Below are 10214 nucleotides of genomic sequence, written 5' to 3'. Positions count from 1 at the left end.
GGGAACTAGGGTATTTTGATTTATTTTCCCCTTTCTTTTTGAAAGTCGAACAACCCTATGACTTCATTTCAGAGATCTTAGCCTTTGGGCTTTGGCCATACCAAAACCAGTTAAGATGGCACCCAACATAGCCCAAAATTATACATTAGTTAGTCATTTTAAGTTAAAAAAAAAAAAAATTCTCCCGATAGGTGGTATTCTGCCGAGTCCACCAAGACCCTGACCCTGCATTGGAACCAGTGTTTATCACTGCTAGAGCCTAGTTGACACCCTGAGATTTTTCTGCCACTTACTGACTAGGTGAACTTAGGGAAGCTCCTGGCCTTCTCACTGACTCAGCCCAGATGCAAAATGGGGATACCGCCCCCCTCAGAGGGTACTTTTGTGGGGTGGTTGAAATACATATATAAAGTGCTTAGCCTGGGCATAGTAAATGCTCAATAATTGGCAGTTTCTTAGCAATATTATTATTGGTTACTAGTGCTACCCGGCTCTTAATGGAGCTAATTAACTTTAGTAAAATTTGATCTCTTGTATTTTTCAGTCAGTTTGTTGTCGCTCCTACCAGCAGAACCAGTGTTAAGGGAATAGTAGAGCTTAGTGGTTAAGAGAAATGAAGTTAGAGGCAGACAGAAGTTGCATCCTGTTTGCATGGCTGGCTGTGTGACATTGGGCCAGTCACGCGGACTCTCTGAACTTCAGTGTTGTCATCCGTAAGATGATATTGATGATAATGGTGTTTATCTCCTTGGCATGTTACCAGGATTATGTAAGACGATGTATTCACGGGGTTTAGCGGAGCTAGGGAGCCTAGAATAGGCACTCAATTCGTATTGAATGAATTCAATTACCCTTTCATTTCCATCTAAAAAGAGAGAGAAAGACATCTGAAGGCCTAGGCAATGAATGTCATTGAGCTCTTAGCCAAAGGTGAAAACTGTCACTTCACACCTGGTGTTTGTGTCCCAGTAAAAAGGCCTCGGGTTCTCCCTTACTCTCTTTACCCTCGGTGTCATTTCTAGGAGATTGACTTAACAGGAAACAGGACGCTTCCCTCCCAGAAACCTGAGGCTTAGCCTGGAGAAAAATCCCTCAGCCCGGGAGGCTGTTCAGTTGTGACCTTTCACAGGCAAATTTACCTCAGGCCCGGGCGGGAAGAGGCCCCAGAGCGCCCCTTCCCGAGTGAGCCCCCCGCGGTGGGAATTTCCTCCCGCCTCCCTGGGCCGGCCCTGGCTGCGCCTGACTGAGCCGCTGGTGGTTTCTGTCACTGCTGAAAGGGCTGTGGAAAGTTTAGCTTGAGAGGAAGAGGGAACTAGGGTGGGTTTTTTTTTTTTCCCCTTTCTTTTTGAAAGTCAAGCAACCCTGCGACTTTGGTTCAGAAACCTTAACCCAAACCAAACGCGTTGCTGCTGGGGTGGGGGCATGCTGACATCGTGAAGACAGTGACACTGGGCAGGAGCCAGATCTCCTCAGAAATCACACGGTACAGGTTCACACGCCACCAGGGACTGCTGGAATGTTGCTTTGTTTTGGACTCTGGATTTATAGTCGGGCCCCTCCTTCCCCACACCCCCCACCCCAACTTGATTTATTATTCTGCAGACCCGTGGCTCCCCTCCAACTTTATTTCTTTCTTCAGAAGTAAACAAGGATTTTACAACTCCATAACCTCCCCAAAGTTTGTTTGTTCTTCCCTCTGTACAGCGTGGGCCATGTTTGTTCCCTGGGAAAGTCTCTTCTCTAATTATTTTCACATTTCAACAGCTTTTGTTTCTTCTTCTTTCCCTGAGGTTTGTAAAAATGCTGATGGCAGATTTGCTGCAGGCTAAATTGTACCGTAAACATTTTCTCCGTGGCACGGGGGAGCCTCGGTGACTGGGGGCCCTGTGGCCTTTTGTTACTGTGTAGAAGGAAATTAGAAACTCCTGAAGCGCTCCTTCCCATGGCAGGAGGAAAAATATGTAAATTGGTAAAAGGAGGAAATTCGACCGATCTTGTACAAGGAGCCTTTGACAACACGGTGTGCCAAGTCTCCACTGAGAAAAAGGCTGCCTTGATGACCGACTTTTCATTTTAAGTTGGGAACTTTCTGCTTCCAAACCCAGATGGGAATTTGGTGCACTTTACGGAAATAGGATTTAGAAAATCAAATGCTAATATGTCTTAGCAAAATCTTGGATCGCGAGACAGGTGATGGCTTGCTTTAACCAAGAACTGTGACCCCAACCTTGGTGTTTGTGTGTTCAGTTTGAAGCCTAAAGAAACTTAACAGTGGCAATCATTGGTTCCGGGTGAAATGGGGGCTCAAAAGGATAGTGCTTTGTTTGTTTCTCTCCTTCCTTATATAGCCCTATGTGTCTTGCTGGTTTCTATACCGCCTCCCCATACATGCAATCCCAGAGAGCCTTACAGACTGTAAGCGGTTCCAGAATCTCAGATTCACCCATCCCGTCAGCGGTTGTGTGAAATTCCAGGCCTGACCCTGAGCAACTCTCCTAATGGACCCCTCAAACCCAACTGTCTAAAATGGAATGGCGAACTTACCCTCAGTTTGCATTCTCCTCAAATTCCCCACCTCTGTGTAGGGCATCATCATCTACTGAGACCACTGGCAGGGAGCCTGGAGTCATCCCACCTTCCCCGTCTCTCTTACCTGATCAGGTCTTGAATGTTGTCCATTCTAGCTGCCCCCTGGCTCTTGAATAGGATCACTTCTCTCCTTCCCTAAAGATATTTGCCTCATTCAGACTTTTATTGCTTCTCACATAGACCACTGCTGTAGTCTCCTTAGTGGTCTCTATTATGGTCTGAACGCATGTGTCCCTCAAAAAATCATTTGTTGAGTCTTAATGTCCAATGTGATAGGATTAGGAGGTGGGGCCTTTGGGAGGTGGTTGAGTCATGAAGATGGAACTACCATGAATGGGACTAGTGCCCTTACAAAAGAGGCCCCAGAGAGCTCCCTAACCCCTTCCTACCACGTGAGTAGCAGTGAAAAAAACAGTCTACCACCCAAAAGAGGGCCTTCACCAGAACCCAGCCATGCTGGCACCTTAATCATGGACTTCCAACCTTTAAAATTGTGAGAGATAAATTTCTGTTATTTATAAGCAACCCATTCTACCAGTATTTTGTTACAGCAGTTCAACCGGACTAAGGCAATCTCTATGCAAATCTGATTCCCTCACCCCCATTAAAGGGATCACCCACCAAGCTGTAAGAGCGCTCACCTTGACCCTTTCACTCCATTGCCCAATCAGGCTGTTCTAGGAACCCCGGCACTTAATGCCTTTGGGAGCTAGCTCTAGCCTCCTCCCCCAGGCTTGTCCTGCTGCCCAAGATCCACATCCACCCACCCACCACGTGGCTGGTTAGTCCCCAGATATACCCCACGCTCTTCCATGCTCCTCCTTACCTTGAAGTGCTCTTGTCCTCATAGGCTACAAACTGTGTCCTCTTCAGAGTCCTCCTTTCAGAAAAAAGGGGAAACCAGCTCAGATCTCACCTAACTTCAGGGATCCCACATTGTCTGGAACCATCTGCAGCCGTTCACCTCAACCATCTTGGTTTCTTCAGCACCAGATTCCAAGCCTGGCCTTGCTGCCTCCCTTACAACCTGGAGAATTGAACTGGCGACCACACTGGCTCAGGGTCCTGCCTTCCTCAGCTTACCTGGTTTCTGTCACTCATGAAGAAGTCCCAGCGTGCCTCAAAGATGATCTCACTGCAGGTTGTTGGCCCATGTTTATCCAGGAATAGGGCAGCAAAGAGGCTGTGAGGTTGAGGCAAGTGACCCCTCTGCTAAGACTTGAATGAGACAGGGAAGTTTCCAGGATCTGAGAGGTCAAAACCACACAGCTTTATTCATTCATTTAAGTCACTTTAAAGATAACCTACTACATGCCAGAGAGTGGAGCTCGGTGTTCAGGTTACAAAGATGAATTCAATGGTGTCCTTGTCTTAGAAGAGTTCTTGACTCAGTCTGGGTGGTTCCCTTCTGAGGCCTTCCCAGCACCAGTTCCTGCCTGAGGACCAGGAAATCAAGGTGTATGTACAGGATGGATAGGCCTGGGCTTGGGGATAGGAAAAAGAGAGCTAAAAGGTCAGTCCTGGGAGGACCTGAGTCTTGCCATTCTCTGAGGCCCTTACTATCTCGGGCTCTCAGTTCCCTTGTCTATGAAGTAGGGATCCCCATCCTTGCTTGCTTACAATACACAGGTTGTGAGCACCTGCTATGTGGAGCCCTAGTCAAGGTTTGGGATGCAAATACACACCTAGTACAGTGTCTGTCATCCTAAAGGTGGCCAATAAATATTGGTTGGATAAGTAGAATAAATGAAAGGTTTCTGCTCTCAGCCTTATCAAGAAAGACCAAAGAGCACCTGCTGTACTTTACCTGTGTCACAACGGGGCACACACAACCACAGCTGACAGAACCAGCATGAGCTGAGGTGGCCTGTGGGACAGATGGCTTGCTTTCCCTCTTCTCTGGACAGAGAGTGGTTTCTCTTCAGGGATGCTTGTGGGGGCTCATGGAGGAGGGGAGGTCAGAGCAGCCCTTGGGTAGAGTCAGACCATACACTCTTGAGCCCTCCCTCCAGGCTCTTTTGGGTATATTGGAGCTTCTGTGGAGGGTCTCTTTCCATCTTGGCCTCCTTCTTCCTGAGCACTGCAGGGAGGCACACAAGGATTGTACATCCTAGAAGCAAGAACCTTGCTTAGGATTCTCTGCAGATGCAAAGGAGGTCTCTGGAATAGGGAGACAACTCACTCTCTTTCTTTGTTTCTAGACTTTTCGCCACATCATTATCCCTCTGGGTCCTCATGTGCTTCTGACTGTCTTTCTCTTGCTCTCATAATCTCTTCTCTCCACCCACCCCTACTCTGATCAGAAGTGCTCATCTCACATTTCCTCTTTCTCTTCTCTTCTCTCTCTCTCTCCCTCTCTCTCTCTCTCTCTCTTTTTTCAAAATGAAACAACTTTGGGACTGATTGAAGTTGCTTTTAACCTGGAAGTTCTATGATCATACAGCCCTTGAGGGCAGGAATCCACGTTTGTTCACTGTAATGCATGTACTTCTCGCATAACAACTACATTCAGTAGTAATGCCCAAATATTGTTAATCAAACAAATGGAGAAGGCACATTTTCTTTGGAAGGCTGGGACAGGGCCAGGAAACCCTGAGAATAAAAGTTATGGTTTTGGTCTGGCTTCATCTGTGCTTTAAGGGGAAGGTCAGAAAAACCTAGCTTGAGATTTTTAGACTGTCTTGCCCAGCTTCCCATGAGAAGTGAAAAACATGACAGATTCCGAGCAGAAGCATCTTCTGGGAATAAAGAGGCTGTGTCTAGAGGCACATCTCTAGGTTTTATCTTTTAGAAATATGAGGACTTGGGGAACAGAAAGCCCCAAGGAAGCCTGGTGCTATAGGAACATGGAGTGTGGGGGTCCCTGTCCTCAAGGAGTTGACAGTCACCTCACAAGGATCTTGACTGCAGTAGGGGTCCCCATCCCTGTCCCATCCAGGATGGCTGTCTGAACCTACACAGGTCACCTGCAGCCTTGGCCGGTGGTGAAGGATGTGAGTTAGGTGATCCCTAAGGGCTCTATGGTTCTTAGCTTCATGAAATGAGGTGGGGATAGGCTGGCAATCTGAGCAAGATTCTGTGTCAGAAGCTGTTACTCTCACAGTAAAGAAGGGAAACATTGATTTGACTGATCTACTCATTGCTGGAAGCACTGAATGTGCCTCTAATCTGTATGCTGACTCATGCAGTTCCTTCTAGAAGGCCAGAAAGGGCCCAGGCAGGATGCTACCTTCTCTATGAATAGAACATCCAGGTCTCTGAGGCTTAAGTGTCCATATGAAGGATAAACCAAATATTTCACAACTTGAATTGTCAGGAAAATAACACCTGGTTATCAAGGACATCTATATTTCCCCTTGGGCCATCCCCCCCACCTCCAACACATACATGCATTCATATGAGATCAGGCAGTGTATGCCCCTGAACTACACACAAACAGAGCCACCCATGTGAACACCCAACCTATACACATGTGTCAAAGAGACACATGCCTTAGACATGTATAGAGATTCTATCTGTTCCACACATATAAAAACCCACCTGCATATTCAGATATTTTATTTTTGCCCTGGACTAGCATGCACAATATGGTTGGCAGAATGGTGACCCCCTAAAGATCCCTAGAACCTATGAGTATGTACTGTTACATGGCGAAGGGAATTAAGGTTGCAAATAGAAAAAAAAATTGCCTATTAGCTGACTTTAAGATAGGAATGGTAGCATAGACTGTACAGGTGGGTTCAAAAAAACACAAGGTTCCTTAAAGAGATGAAGGAGTCAGTGTCAGAATAATGCAATGTGAGAAAGACCCCACTAGCCGTTGATAGCTTTGAAGATGGAGGAAGGGGCTGTCAGTCAAGGAATGTGGGCAAGTCTCTAGCTGGAAAAGGCCAACATCAGATTCTTCCTTAGAACCTCCAGAAAGGAATGCGGACTTCCCACACCTTGATTTTAGACGGTGAAATCTGTGTCAACCTTCTGACCTCTAGAATCTGTAAGGTAATTAATTTGGGTTGCAATAAGCCACTGAGTTTGGGGTAATCTGTCAAAGCAGTAATAGGAAATGAGACAGACACAGGCCCGCAGCCATGGAACCTATGGTCTCGTAGAGGAGACAGGTGCAGAACCAGAAGACAAGAGTATTCTGCCAGAACACATAGTGAAAAGGCTGTAATAGGAGCAGACCAGGCGGCGAGAAAATACACAGGAGAAACTCCAACCCACATTTGGGCATGAAGGGAAGGTTTCCTCATGGAAACTCTATGAAGGCAGGGACCAATGGGGGCCAAAGTCAGCAACACCTACCACTGTGCCTGCATGTACTGAGCCCAATAAATATATATTAGGGGGGGACGGAGGAAGCAAGAGAGGGAAGAAAGACAAGAAAAAGTTCAGATTTAGGGCCTGATAGATAAGTAGGATAGATAGAATAGACAGCAAGGGAACGTGTTCCAGGCAGAAGGGACAGCATGGGTAAGATCTGAGGCTATTTAGAGAACTAAATAAAGTTTAGTTTGGCTGGTACACAGTGCCCCATGGGGAATGGGGAAAGATGAGTCGTCGGGCAAGGTACAGATCATAAGGGGCCTTATCAGCTATAATTAGACATTTGGCCTGTGTCCTATATGCAATTGGCTAGTTCATTTTCTCTCTCTCTCTCTCTGTGTGTGTTTTTCTTTTTCTTTCTTTCTTTCTTTTTTTTTTTTTTTTTTTGGTCTCTCCTTATCCCTTTTCTTTTGGTTTATACTTTAATATCTTTTAAATGGAGTGTATTTGTTCAATCTTAGTTATGTCTTTTTTTTTAAGATTTTATTTATTTATTTGACAGAGAGAGATCACAAGTAGGCAGAGAAGCAGGCAGAGAGAGAGACGGGGAAGCAGGCTCCCTGCTGAGCAGAGAACCTGATGCGGGGCTCCATCCTAGAACCCTGAGATCATGACCTGAGCCAAAGGCAGAGGTTTAACCCACTGAGCCACCCAGGTGCCCCCAATCTTAGTTATGTCTTATCTGACATAACTTTATTTGGGTTATGGAACTATCTCATCTTTGTCTCCTTAGGTTGTATTTCAGTCACTCCCTCCATTTTAGCAATGCTCTGTGACTAACTCATCAATTTTCACTTGGGTAAGATGGGGTGGTCCAGCAGGCAAAAGGCTCTGGAAATGTAATGATAGCCACCTGGGTTCAAGTCCACACTCTTCCATTTACCAGCTAGTATTTGATCTCTGTAATCCGTATTGTCCCAGTCTGTAAAATGGGACCGGAATAGTGCTTTCCTCATGGACTTGCTCTGATTATCAAATGAGCTAATCCACAGATGTGCTTTTGAAGGGGTAGATATACCGCAAACAGTCAATGACAGCTATCTACCCAAATCATTACTCTTTTTTAGCTATTCTCAACCAACCATAACCCTTGTCCTGGTAAGTGTCCATGTCCCTTCACATCACTGCCACCCTTCTGCACTCTGCCCCCCAAGGACCATGTTGATAAGCTCCCTTTCCCTCTAACTTCCAAATGAGTCCAGCCTATGGGAGGCACCAGCAGGTGCAGAGAGTGGAAGGAGTGTGAGATTGGGGTATTTTTTCTCCCTGGCTGCCTCCTTTCAGTGCTTTTGGGGTTTGGCTGGTTTCCTCTACTGAGAGCAGCCTTTTCTCGGGGGAGGCTCTCTTTCTACTACTACCATCCTTTGATTCCAGGAACTGCTCTCTATTCTTGTCCCTTCGTGACCTAGTGAGAGTAGTGGCTCCCTACTATTGCAAGCCCCAAGATTTCCTTTGTGCTATCTGATCTGCTTTCCTTTGCACCAAAGTAAGAATCCTTTCATTAAATGTCCCCCAAATAACCCAATTTGAGCATACCTTCTGTTCCTGTAGGAACCCTGACTGACAACTTTTTCTTATGTATTGGGGCTGGTAGTTTCACAGGCTGAGAAGACCTCATCCTGGTAAGAGAGCCCTTGTCCCTCCGGTCAGCTATGGAACATGTACCAAGGTGACCACATTGTCACAAGACCCCTTCTCTTTCATTCTGTAAGAAGCTTTGAAAGGGTGAAGAAAATTTATAAGTTGAATATACATTATGACCATACTCCGTGCTAGAAAACGAAACCAAAACCAAGTGCTCCAGGCAGCAAACTGGGTCAGTGTGGATTTCCTACAGCCAAAAGGCCATGAGTCAGAATGACCAGCTTGAGGACATGAGGGAAAGTAGACCAGCAGGTCTGGGGACCACTGTGGTAGCCCTGCTGTCCTGACTCAGCTTCCTACTTTCCTCCTGCCACGTGCCAGGGCTGTGTGGACCCTTCATCCGTATGTTTCTGTAGCCTCTATAGGCAAGTGGGCTATCTCCTGCTGCCACATCACTGAAATGGAAATTCCAAGTGGCCCGTCTCCCACTATGGCCCATGTTACTCTGAAAAACTAGAAGCTCATTTGCTTTTTTAATCACCGACATTCAGGGCTGCAGGACACAGACCTTCTCCCCCCGCCCCCAACCCCCTCCCCATACCTGGGATCCTTCTTTTCTTCCTTCCCTCCTCCCTCCCTCCCTTCTTTCCTTTCTTCCTTCTTTCTTCCTTTCCTCTCTTTCTTTTTTCTCTTTTTCTCTCTTTCTTTCCTTAAGATTTTATTTATTTACTTGACAGAAAATGAGCACAAGCAGGGGGAGTGGCAGGCAGAGGGAAAAGCAGGCTCTCCACTGAGCAGAGAGCCTAATGTAGGGCTCGATCCCAGGACCCTGGGATCATTACTTGAGCAGAAGGCAGATGCTTAACTGACTGAGCCACCCAGGTGCCCCATGGATTCCTTTCTTGTTCCAATCATGTCTTCATTTTCCAGACTGTGAGCTTGTTGTGGTCAGGGACTCTTCATATCCTTGGTACCCAGCTCAGATCCTATTTTTTAGAAAGTCCTGAATCTAGTATGATACTTAAGAACATAGGCTTTGGAAGCAAAGAGAGAAATCTTGGTTTCTGTGGTCTTTTATCAATCACTTCTGAAATTACCCTGTTTGTACCTTCTGATTCTAATCTTGATACCACTGACTTTAGTATTTGGTCTTTGTCTTCCTGAGTTTTATTTTCTTCATGTGGAAAATGGAGATAAAATGACCCTCCTCATAGAGTGTTTATAGGGATTGACATGGCATATTCAAAGCTCATAGCATATTAGCATACACAGAAACAGTTATTGTTATTACCCTGGTAAATAAAACTCTTTGAACTTAGAGATCTACAGGCCAGGTTGCCTATAATTTAAAAATAGGCAAGGAACCAAGAGGACCATCAGAGGATCTGAACAAAGTAGACAACACATAACGTTTCCATCAATGCATCTGCCTGTGCTCACAGAGCAGCTGCTATCCATAATGCGAGAGGTCTGGGTTTGGAGGAGGGCTGTGGGTCTCAGATCTGCCAATCCCGAGTTACCCACAGAAGGCATGTCACCCCATATCCATGAGTCTGTTTCCTCATCTCTCATTGGTTTAGTAACAACCTCCACTCAAGGTTGTTTTCTCCCTGGATGACAATTGAGCACGTATTATGTGTCAGACACTTTAGCTAAAAATATAGCCACAAACAAGGCAGGCTAACTCCTGCCCTCAAGGGGGTTACATTTCAATT

Source organism: Meles meles, chromosome 1 (assembly GCF_922984935.1).
Source record: "Meles meles chromosome 1, mMelMel3.1 paternal haplotype, whole genome shotgun sequence".
NCBI lineage: Eukaryota > Metazoa > Chordata > Mammalia > Carnivora > Mustelidae > Meles > Meles meles.
This window is presented reverse-complemented; position numbering follows the sequence as displayed.